Here is a 12,139-nt window from a genome sequence, read left to right as displayed (position 1 = left end):
ACCATGTAGGAGTTCCCAAGTTCCGTAGCATGCATTTCAGTTCTCCATGTCGACGGTACCAATATTCATTAGTCCCACGCTGACATGCCATCAGATTAATCAACTGAGATTCTAAATGATCATCTCTCTGATTCACTTTATCCATAAAATCCTTTGCAGTTACATTTTGCAGATGCATTCCAGTTTTTAAAATGTGATTTACTGCATATGAAAGTCCAGACAAGTCACTTTCAAACAGAAGATGAAACATATAAGGGATACATTGTCGAAATCTTGGATCTTCTGCATATAATCTTGTTGTCCGATATTCAGATGCAGGAATCTGCACAGGACGTTCATCATATCGTCCACCTTTTCCTGTTGGAAACAACTGCGGGAAACAACGAGCTTCCAAACTCTCTTCCCATACACTCATGGGACTTCCTGTTGCTTTTTTCATTTGAAACAACTCAATTGTATTCCCCATCACCTCTTTGGAATGAAGTAGATGTACACTGTAATGTTCATAGATCTCTTCACATCTGGACATGTCCACTTTTTCAATTTGTCCACTTAATGTTTCACTATCTTCTGCTAAATCTATTTCTTCTTCTCCACCAAACACATTTCTATAGTACTCATTATTTTTTATCAGATACAATGATGCCTTTTGCACTTTTCTAACATCCACTAACTCTTGCCAGATTTTCTTATTCTTAGTACGAACACCATTAACTAGAATGACTAGTGGCTCATTTTCTGCATGATCTACACCAATAGTTTCATCATTTTTCCTTAAATCTACAGTAAATACACAACTCTTCCTTTCAATCCTATTTGCAACTCTGATGGAGGTAATTTACTTGTTTTGGGCTCCATACGAACAATAGCCTGAAATGGGTGAACACATTGTATCAGAATAGACTCATACGTATTTAAATCTATCAGCTGTGGAGGAATAGCAACCAACTCTAGATTATTATGAACAGCTCTAGCAGGCATTTTATTCTCATCTAATTTATTATAACAATATTTGCAAATACGCTGCTCACATCCCAAATCAAAACAATCCTCTACCAACAAATAAGTTGCAAAGTCCATCCACTTATCATTATCTTTTTTTAAATACAGATTGACACCCCTAGTCTGATTTTTATAGTGACTTCGCCGACAACAAATACAAGAAACATTTGGTCTTTCACCTGAAATTACCTTAAACTTTGTCATTTCATCCTCAAATTTTTCTGTAATTACAGGTTCTACATTGTCTTCAACGTTTTGTTCTACTAATGTGTCAGTTTCTTCACACTCTTGCTGAGGCCCAAAGTATCAAAACTCAATATCCTCACAGACCTGCTTCACATCTGAAACTGACCCACGCAAAAGAGCACTGTTCAACTCACTTAACTTTAGTGCTGGACTTTTTGCATGATACAACCTTCTCACTAACTTCCGCATTTGAGTATGATGTACTGCCAGCATTCTGAAATGGTGAAAAACACTTTCACAAACTTTCCTAGAAAGACAAGCCAGAGAATGACCTTGCAAACCAGTATGTTTTCTCACTCTGCAAGGGTCTAGTCCTTGCAACAGCTTAATCTTTTGTTTTACACTTTTTTTAGTATAGACTCGTAAAAAACTACATAATTTTTCAATAGATTCCTGTCGTACACTACAAACACTACTGCAATCCCAAGTGTACACAGGGTTTTTAGCACGCCTCCCTAAAACTTCATCAGCTATCACTTCTTCTGCATTTCTTTCAACCATTTTCTCTTTCTCCATTGGACAACCATCACTAACCTCATTACCTCTACCACTGGTTTCAACTGCATACAATAATTTTTCACTTGGTGAATAACTCTCTTCATTAAACAAAGGCTCTGAACTAGAACTGTGTTTCCATTCTCCCAAAAAAAATCACAATTTTTTTTTTATTAATAACTCTTTTCCTCCTACTTTTGGCATTCATTACATATATTGATTTATCTAGTGATCGAAATCTGTTTAACACTAAAATAAACAGTTTCCTTTTTACTTCAAAAGCCTTTTCCACAATGCTTTCAATATGCTTCTTCTTTTTATAAAATAAAGCTCTATTTTTATATTTCTTTACATCTTTCAGCAAATTATGCACTACTCTCTTGTAAAATATTTTTTTGCGTAATTCCTTATACTGATTTTGTCTTCTTTTACCATACTTTATCTCCTTTGACTGAACATTTGCTTTTTTACTTTTCCTCTTATTTTGATTTTTTTTCTTACTTAAAAAATTATTTGAAGTTGCAGCATTCTCTACATTCTGTTTGCTCCTACAAACATTTTTAATAAATTGCTTTGTGATCTTACCAGAAGATTTTTTCCTTTTAGCCACATTATCTTTTTCATTCAATACTAGTGGTTGATGTTTCTTCAAATAATCCTCCTGTCTCTGTTCTTTTCTTTTTCTTTTTTTTTCTGGCATATTTTCTCGATTTTAATGTTGAAAAACAGTATCTGCAAAAAAGAGTCACAAATAAATGTATATTAATAACTTTCAAATTTACAATATTCCATTACTGTACAAACACATTTGATATAAAAACAGACTAAAAATCTATAGCCCTGAACCACAAGTGTGACGATGATTAAAACACTACATACATAATGCATACTACTTTGAAGCAGTTCATGCCCTAAAGCCTACCTCACTAAAAGACTTCATGCTAACTAACTGAATAATTACATTACTAAAAAGAGACACACTGGGTGAGTAACAGGGTGTTTGCTAGAAGTGTATGAATACTAACTGGGGAATTGAAGCTGCGAAAGTCAACTGTGTAGCTCAATAGAGAACTGAATGCATACTGGATAGGCATTTAAAGCAGTCCATGTGCTAAGGCCCGGCTCACTGCATGAGTACTTGGGTACGGACTGAATGATTAGACTACAGCAAGGAGACTGCCTGGATGAATTTATAACTGGTAGACTTTTCACACAGGGAATGAATTAGTACTTGGTACTAAAAAGGTCACTAAAAGACTGCAAAGGAAGTGACAAGATGTTTGCTGGACTATATGAATATTGACTAGGGAATTGAAAGTATTAAAGACAAATCTTTAGTTGGTTAAAAGACTGCATGCATAGTGCATAGGGGTTTGAAGCAGTCCATGTGCTAATTCCTGGCTCAGTGCATGAATATTTAGACAGTAACTGAATCATTAGAGTACTGGAAAGAGAGTGTCTTGGTGAATTTATAAATGTTTGGGTTTTGGCACAGTGAATGAATTACTACATGGTGCTGAATGGGTCACTAGAAGACTACTAAGAGAGTGATAGGGTGTTTCCTGGAAGTGTATGGAAACGGTCTAGAGAATTGAAGGTGTGAAAAACAACTGTGTAGGTGGTTAGAGAACTACATGCATACTGCATGGACATTTGAAGCAGTCTATTTGGTAATGAATGGTTCACAACATAAGTACTTAGAAACTGACTAAATCATCAGACTACTTCTAGGACAGTGCCTGGGTAATAATATTAAATTTTCAGTTCTGGGGCAGTAAAGACAATACTACATGGTACTGTACTTTAGTGTCAATGCCTGACTAATTTAATCAACGCATAAGCAAAGACTGGCTTCTAATGCTACTAAAACTTGACAACATGACAGGTTTTAAAACAGTTATCTGTCAGTAAATACACGATGTTACCAAATGCTTCTCTCACAATCCTTACCCAAATGCAAACAGACTCACAGTGTGATTTTAGACAATCAACACTATCCTAGGACTTTACCAAAACTCATTCACTACTGTGGAAGGGGTAAGGGGACTGCACACAATCTACATATTTAAGTACAGCACATCAGTGTCAAGGCATGACTCATTTAATCAACATATAAGCAAAGACTGGCTTCTAATGCTACTAAAACTTCACAACATGACAGATTTCAAAACAGTTTTCTGTCAGCAAAAGCACGATGTTACCAAACGCTTCTCTGACAGTGGTTCCCAAATGCACACAGACTCACAGTGTGATTCTAGACAAGCACCACTATCCCTAGGAGTTTACCAAAACTCATTCACTGCACTGGAACTGGTAAAGGAACTGCACACAATCTACATATTTCACGACTACACTTTAGTGTCAATGCCTGACTCATTTAATCAACACATAAACAAAGACTGGCTTCTAATGCTACTAAAACTTGACAACATGACAGGTTTTAAAACAGTTATCTGTCAGTAAATAAACGATGTTTCTTGGATACACTGGCCTTGCTGACATGGAACACTTCGTGAGCACACTATTACACTGCCTTGACATTAGGGACTTGGCCCTCACATGTGTTACACAAATGTGTTTACTATTACGTCCATGTGGTGACACAGCTATCTGTGAAATCCAAACAATGGCATGCTGATTACAATCTCAGCCCAAGGCAAGGATACCTATCCTATATATAACCTTTTGTTTCCTACCATAATCAGTGGAGACACTTCTGAAGACTTCAAGGGGTCCCTGCATGCTGATGTTTTCACCTAGCAGCTGACTGACATCTCCCTGGGGGATGTCCAGTACTTGACCAAGACTGGGCCTTACACTCTTACCCGTCAGGTAATGGGGTTAGATCATACAGAAGGGGGCTTCTTGGCGGAACATACATCTGTATCCTAAACACATAGGTTAGGGTTTTGTCTTGTAGGAGTACGCTACATAGTTGTACTTTTGTATATATATGCATATACAAGTTGTCAACAAAACGGTCAAGTTATTCGTTTTGATCACTGTTCTGACATTCAGTATAGCTGGTGTCTGCTTCGGTCTATTATTCATCACAGCCCACATTTTCTATGCAAGAATCACTACTGTTCAATAAATATTGAAAATGCCCCTCTGAGTAATCTTGTATATTCCTCTGTGTGAAAGAGTATAAACCGCTCAGCGGAAAATTTGAGGTCTGTGACCAGGGTTCCTGAGGGAATAGAGTTGCATTGTTCAGTGATTGCCAGAACTGTTCACCCCCTGTTTAGGTTTGGGGGGGGATAACGGTGGCACTGTGAGCTAGCTGGTCAAAGGGACAACATATCATGTAACAGTCTGGCAACATCAAGATGATGACTTCTCTTTGTATAGTAGGTGTCCAACATATTGGTTTACAAAATATCTGTACTTTCAGGGTCATTTTCTGCTAAATATTCAATTTCTTGAACAGATTTCAGTACCCGATTTCGCATTCCTGCAAGACCTAGACTCACCCAAATGATTCTTCTACTTTTGGAATATAGACATGCAGATGATAACCGATCTGAACATTCATATGCTCCAATTTCACGATGCGATAACATTTTCAAACTGAAACTGTATAATTTCTTACTTAGACTCTTCTCGTGAGAAATCCCACATTTCTTTCAATTCAGTCTTTTCTGATTTAGTAATGTAAGACGTTACATATCGAGCAACAGCAATAGAATTGTCCGCAACATACTGAATATCCATGTTAGCGTTTCACATGGATAAAATAACTGGGTTGTAGTCATTTATGTATTTTGATTCTTCGCTTCTTCTTAAGTTGTAGGTGTTTTTCGGAGACTTTCTTGTGATGGTATGTCATACAGCTGACATAAAACTGTTCACTCTTCCTTTGGCTAATACAGGACGTGGAAATCCAAAATCACATTTGGTATAGAACTTATCCTTTGACTTGTACTTTCGTCGACAGTATTTTCCACACCTATGGCTTTGAAATTGTAAGACTTGTTCTTTTAAGTTTTTGTCTTCTCTGCTAGTTGGTACAGCACATGTAGCATAATCTTCAATGAAAGGCAAAACACTTTCATCTGAATCTGTTCCAAATTTGGGGGCATCCTTGACCCATAACAACATATGTATGTGAGGAGCACCTCTTGCTTGATACTCCTTTCTCCAAAAGAAATCCACAACTTCTCCAAGAGGAAGATTCTTTTTATTGCAGATGAAAGACATCATAGCTTCAAATCTATGATTGAAATATCTGCATACATTGACAGGATCCAAAGAGCACAATTTTCCAGGTGTCTTGTATTCAATATTATTTATATTGCAATTTGCCTCTCGAAGAAATTCAAGAAATCATCCCAAGCATACTCAGCACAGCTTAGTGTAACAAACCATGTAGGAGTTCCCAAGTTCCGTAGCATGCATTTCAGTTCTCCATGTCGACGGTACCAATATTCATTAGTCCCACGCTGACATGCCATCAGATTAATCAACTGAGATTCTAAATGATCATCTCTCTGATTCACTTTATCCATAAAATCCTTTGCAGTTACATTTTGCAGATGCATTCCAGTTTTTAAAATATGATTTACTGCATATGAAAGTCCAGACAAGTCACTTTCAAACAGAAGATGAAACATATAAGGGATACATTGTCGAAATCTTGGATCTTCTGCATATAATCTTGTTGTCCGATATTCAGATGCAGGAATCTGAACAGGACGTTCATCATATCATCCACCTTTTCCTGTTGGAAACAACTGCGGGAAACAACGAGCTTCCAAACTCTCTTCCCATACACTCATGGGACTTCCTGTTGCTTTTTTCATTTGAAACAACTCAATTGTATTCCCCATCACCTCTTTGGAATGAAGTAGATGTACACTGTAATGTTCATAGATCTCTTCACATCTGGACATGTCCACTTTTTCAATTTGTCCACTTAATGTTTCACTATCTTCTGCTAAATCTATTTCTTCTTCTCCACCAAACACATTTCTTTTTTTTTTTTTAAGTTTCTTTATTTAGTTTTTATAACATCAGGCAGCCGAAACAGAAAACAAGAGATACAAATAAATTAGCAAAAACATCACTTACAGGAAGACACATCCCATGAAATCCATACATTAACAGTATAACATCAGTTCATAGCCAGTTGAGAAGTGGGGTCCACAATTTCAACCCAATTGCTCTCCTTTTCTTGCCCTTAGTTTTATAAACAGCCATTTCCAGGTGATACACAGAAAGTAGTCTGGCTTGCCAATTACTAAAGACAGGTGGTTCAGTATCTAACCATTGTGTTGTAATGCAACACCGAAAGATTGACATGCATATAAATACAAATCTATCCTCCACATCTGTTCTTAAATTATTACTACTAGTTTGTGCCCCCAGAATAGCCAATTCTGCAGTAATTTGTGTTGAAACCCCTAAGTGAATCGATAAAAAATTCTCAATGTCTCTAATAAATTGGCTTAGTTTTGGGCACAAAAAAAACATGTGTATAGTGTCTGCAGCTATTAAATCGCATCGATTACATTTATTCACTCTAACATGTGCCCATCTAGCAATTTTAGCCGGTGTATAATATAAGTCATAAATGGACATAAAATGTTGACTGATTAGTGATCCATTATATAACGTTTTAATGGATATTTCGATGACTCTGTTCATATCGATTCCTTCTACATCAAGTTTCTTTTGCCATTTGTCTCCCACCGTTGATAGGTCATCCTGATAATTGGCAAGCATTAATTGATAAATAATTCCGTTTCTCGACCTTTTCCGAAGTATTTCGATGATTTTAATTTTTTGAAGCAGAATTTGATTATCAGAACATTTTCTATCCAAAAAGCTGCGAATCTGTAAAAACTTAAAAAATTCTATCCGAGAAAGGCCATATTTCTGTTGTAGAGACAAAAAAGAAACCATGTGTTGACCATCGAATAAATCCCCCAATTGACTAATACCAGCCCGATACCATCTGTGCATAATTGGATCTTTAAATATATCCGGTAGCAGAGGGCAGTTAATTAAAGGTGTTTAATAATTTAAGTTGTAGCTGAGTCCGATTCTTTTCTTTATTTTTTTCCAAATCTCAAAGGCAGTTAATATAATGTTGAATTTGGTTTTTTTATGGTAACTCGGCTCGATAATACGGACTAGACATTGACGTGCCTCCTGTCCTAATACCATCTCATATATAGATGGCCTAACTGACTCATCCAAATATATTTCATTAACCAATAAGACACCCATATTCTGTACAAAAATAGGCCAAAAGTATAGTTGAAAATTAGGAATTGCCAGGCCCCCTCTATCTCTTGATAAAGTAAGTTTTTTTAGAGCTCTTCTAGATCTGTGATAACTCCAGAGAAACCTGGACGACATTCTCTCAATTCGGTTAAATATAGATATAGAAAAAACAGAGGTATAGTTCGAAATAAATACAAAAACTTAGGAAAAATGAGCATTTTTAAAACATTGCTATGGCCGTATAATGACAAACGAAGGTTATCAAGCCTCTCCAAAGTTTTATTGGCAGAGGCAATTACCGCATCAGTATTTAAACAAACGATTTTATCTAAGTCAGCAGATATTTTTATTCCCAAATATGTAGACTCTGCCTCGAAATGCATGTCTTGTGGGCGTCCAACTTCTGAGTGAAGAAGTTGAGTCTTGGCAACATTAAGCTTATATCCAGAGTATTGACCAAATTTTTCCGACGCTTCTATTATTTTAGGGAGGGCAGTCCTGATATCTGTTGTGACTATGGCAATGTCGTCTGCATATGCAAACACCTTATAAGCTATACCGTGTATCATAACCGGTTTGATTCCAACGTTATTATCCAAACTATTTAAGAAAGGCTCAATATACAAAGCAAACAACAAAGGCGATGTAGGACAGCCCTGCCTTGTACCCCTCGTAATCATTATATTACCAGAGAACCGACCTGCAATACGCAGGGTTGCTTTTGGATTTTTATATAAAGCCTGAATAGCTATAATAATTTCAGCAGGAAAGCCTTTCCAAATTAGAGTTGACCATAAAAACTTCCAGCAGACCCGGTCAAACGCTTTTTCGGCGTCCAACAGAGCCACTGCAACCGGAGAATTAGAGGCCTGTGCCCAGTCTAATATGGAAATAATTCTTTTAACGTGATCCGTTGTGTCGCGCTGTAAAATAAATCCATGTTGTCTCTTTGATACCAACAGAGGCATAAGATTATTTAATCTGTTTGCTATAATTTTAGAGTAGATTTTGCTATCCGCATTAAGAAGAGATATGGGTCTATAGGATCCCATATCTACTTCTGGTTTTCCTTTTTTTAGGAAAATTACTATAGTGGCCTCTGACCATGAATCCGGGGGTCTACCCAAAAAGGATTGTTGGAACACCTCCAGTAATTCGTTTTTCAACATATTTCTGAAAGTGCGATAAAACTCCAGAGGAATCTGATCCGGGCCCATTGCTTTGCCCAAAGCTAATGCTAATATAGCTTCTTCAACTTCCTCCCACATTATTGGGGCCGATAAAAGTGTTTTCTGTAATTCAGTAAGTTCTGTTGTCAGAGCCCCCATCACATACTCCCTCCCATCATGATCATACGTCTCACTAACCGGGGCACTATAAAGCGATTGATAAAAGTTCTGAAAGGCCTCCAAGACCCCCTCTCTTGTTTCTTGAATAACACCATCGGCATCCATAATTTTAGTAATATCATTATATGCCGCTTTTTGCCTTAATCTTTGAGCCAAAATTTTTCCAGTTTTCTCACCGAATTCGTATACTTGCTCTTTATATTGTTTGTATTTTAAAGCTATTTTATCCGCAATATTAGAGTATACTCTAGCCCTGTTGACCGTGAGTTCTCTTTGAGCCAATCCTGAGTCCCCACCAGACCTAATTACCTCAGCTAATTTATGTTCAGCTAACATGACCATCTTAAAAAAAATCATTTTTGTATTTCATTAGCAGTTTTTTGCGTCGAGATAATGAAAAGCTGAGGGTCTCCCCACGAACTATGGCTTTAAATGCATCCCATATAGTTTGAATGGATGCCGTACCTTTGTTAAAAGAGAAAAACTCCTGTATAACTTTAAGCATAAATTGACAATATTCCGTTTCTAAGAGGAGGCTCCGCTCAAAGGACCATGATTGGTTTCCTGCCTTTATTTGTGATTCAATTATAACTTCAAGGACTAAAGGGTTATGGTCAGATATAAGTTTTGGCAAAATCTCTAGCTCCAATTTTCCTAAATATTGTAATGACACAAAGAAATAATCTAATCTCACAAATTTCATGTGCGGAGCAGAGTAAAAGGTATATCCTAAGTCATCCCCATGAATTGCGTTCCAAGTGTCAAACAGCCCATGATCTATAATCAGATTTCTTAATGCTGTATATAAACGAGGTTTCCTACCCTTATATGGAGTAATCATCCTAACATCTAGATTGGCATCCAAATGAATATTCAAATCGCCACATAAAACTAGAGGCTGTGGCCATTGAGCTAACTCGACATTAAGAAAATGAATAAGTTCTGTGTCATCCAGATTAGGTCCATATACATTACAAACCGTAAATCTAAATTGTCCAATCTGAAATAAACTAATCGCCCAACGCCCCCATTTATCTTCAGCCGACTTGATGCATGCACCTAAGCCTCGTCTCATTAGAGTTGCAACCCCTCTCTTCACCCCTGTCTGTTTGGAGCAGGCAACCAATTCTAATCCAAGTTTCCTCAAACAGCCCCTTCTGGCCCATGCAACATGAGTTTCTCGTAAGCAGAGTATATCAACATTTATAATCTGAATAAATTTCGCAAACACTTCTCTTTTTTTCGCATCATTTAGCCCACAGATGTTAAGCGTGCAAATTTTTTATTTCCTGTCCAGGATATAAAAAAAAAAATTACGGACCATCATCTTAATGAAAGCAACTGAAATAATCGAGATGATATCTTGTACATACATTAGTATAGTTTTTTTTTTTCCCCCCAAAACCCATCACCCCCCACTCTCCCCTTCCCCCAGACTCAAAACCCCCAAGCAAACCTCCCAAACCCACCCAGACCACCCAACCCACCCAAACCACCATATGAGGCATAGGGACAGACAGGCCCTAATAAAGATGGTCAGCCGCCCTCCCTCCCTCAACTGCAGACAAGGTTAAACTTATAAAGAAGGACATCCCCTGTGATTCAGGACCCATATTATAAAGAATGTAAAAATTCTCTAGCTAGAATTTCAGAAAAGAAAAACCTAGTCTGACCTTTAAACATAACTTTGAGCTTGGCGGGATTCTGCAAATATACAACAGCACCTTTCTCTTGGAACCCAGATATTAATTGACGTAAGTGCCATCTTCTAGAGACAGTTTCTTTACAAAAATCAGGTCTAACGAAGAATTTACAACCTTTTGCGACTCTTTTCTTATCAGGTCGTGCCAAACCAAACACGGCTTCTCTAGCCAGAAAATTGTTAAATCGAACCAAAATGGCACGAGGTTTCTCTTCTTCTCCCAATCTAGTCTTCCTAACATTAAAAGGAATCCTATGGGCCCTTTGAATCTCCATAGACCAGTCCCATGAAGTCAGTTCCGGAAAAGCTTCGACAAATAAATCGCAAATTAATTTCCGAGCATCAACTCCTGCTTCTTTTTCCGGAATGTCAATAATACGAAGGTTCTTTCTCCTAGCTTGATTTTCCAATTCTGCCAGTTTAGACACAACATCATCCCTATGTTCACAAATAGAGTTTATTTCCGTTTTTTGTGCCGCTACAGTATCTTCTAAGGCAGAGATTCTTGACTCTGCTTCAGTCATTCTGAGTGCGGTATCAGAGCAGATTTTTATAACCCGACGCACAGAGATTTGCACTTTCCGGCATGTGGCTTGCATGCGAACATTTTCTAATTTAATCTCGGCTCTATGTTCCATCATAGTGTTATAAATTGTGGATAATGTGATTTCATGATCTAGTAATTGTGTGGCAGAATCATTTACTATATCAGATCTGGAGGTTTTTTCGGATATTGGCCCCGTCTTCATAGGTCCTGTAGGCGTATCACTATTAGCTAAGTGCCTATTACTGTTAATAAGACGTTCTTTTCCTTTTTTAGTTTTTTTCACTGTTATTATCGGGGAGTCCTTACTTAAATCGGCTTCATTCTCAGTGTAATTTTCCACTTCATTCTCAGACCAATCCTTACTACTTTCATCTGACGAAAAATCAGACAAGGAATAAAAGTTATCAGTGATTTCTTGAGACCCTGCACTTGCCTGTGGTAAAGCTTCTTTATTTAATCCAGATACCTCTGTTTGTAGTATTGAATCAGTAAATTCTTCAGACAAAGGAGTTTCACGTACTTCATCTCCCAGAATTCCCCTGCCAGAATTAGAAAGCGACTGATTTTTAT

The 12,139-nt window shown here is 37.3% G+C and overlaps 1 protein-coding gene across 1 annotated transcript in view; it reads left to right on the top strand.

The window, feature by feature from the left end:
• The window catches only part of LOC146834563 (interferon-induced protein 44-like), a 509,270-nt gene that overhangs the window by 192,634 nt on the left and 304,497 nt on the right, over positions 1-12,139 (top strand). The gene's annotated exons all lie outside the window — the stretch shown is intronic.

The sequence above is a fragment of the Triturus cristatus genome, chromosome 4_2 (assembly GCF_964204655.1).
Source record: "Triturus cristatus chromosome 4_2, aTriCri1.1, whole genome shotgun sequence".
Taxonomy (NCBI): Eukaryota; Metazoa; Chordata; class Amphibia; order Caudata; family Salamandridae; genus Triturus; species Triturus cristatus.
This window is presented reverse-complemented; position numbering and strand designations above follow the sequence as displayed.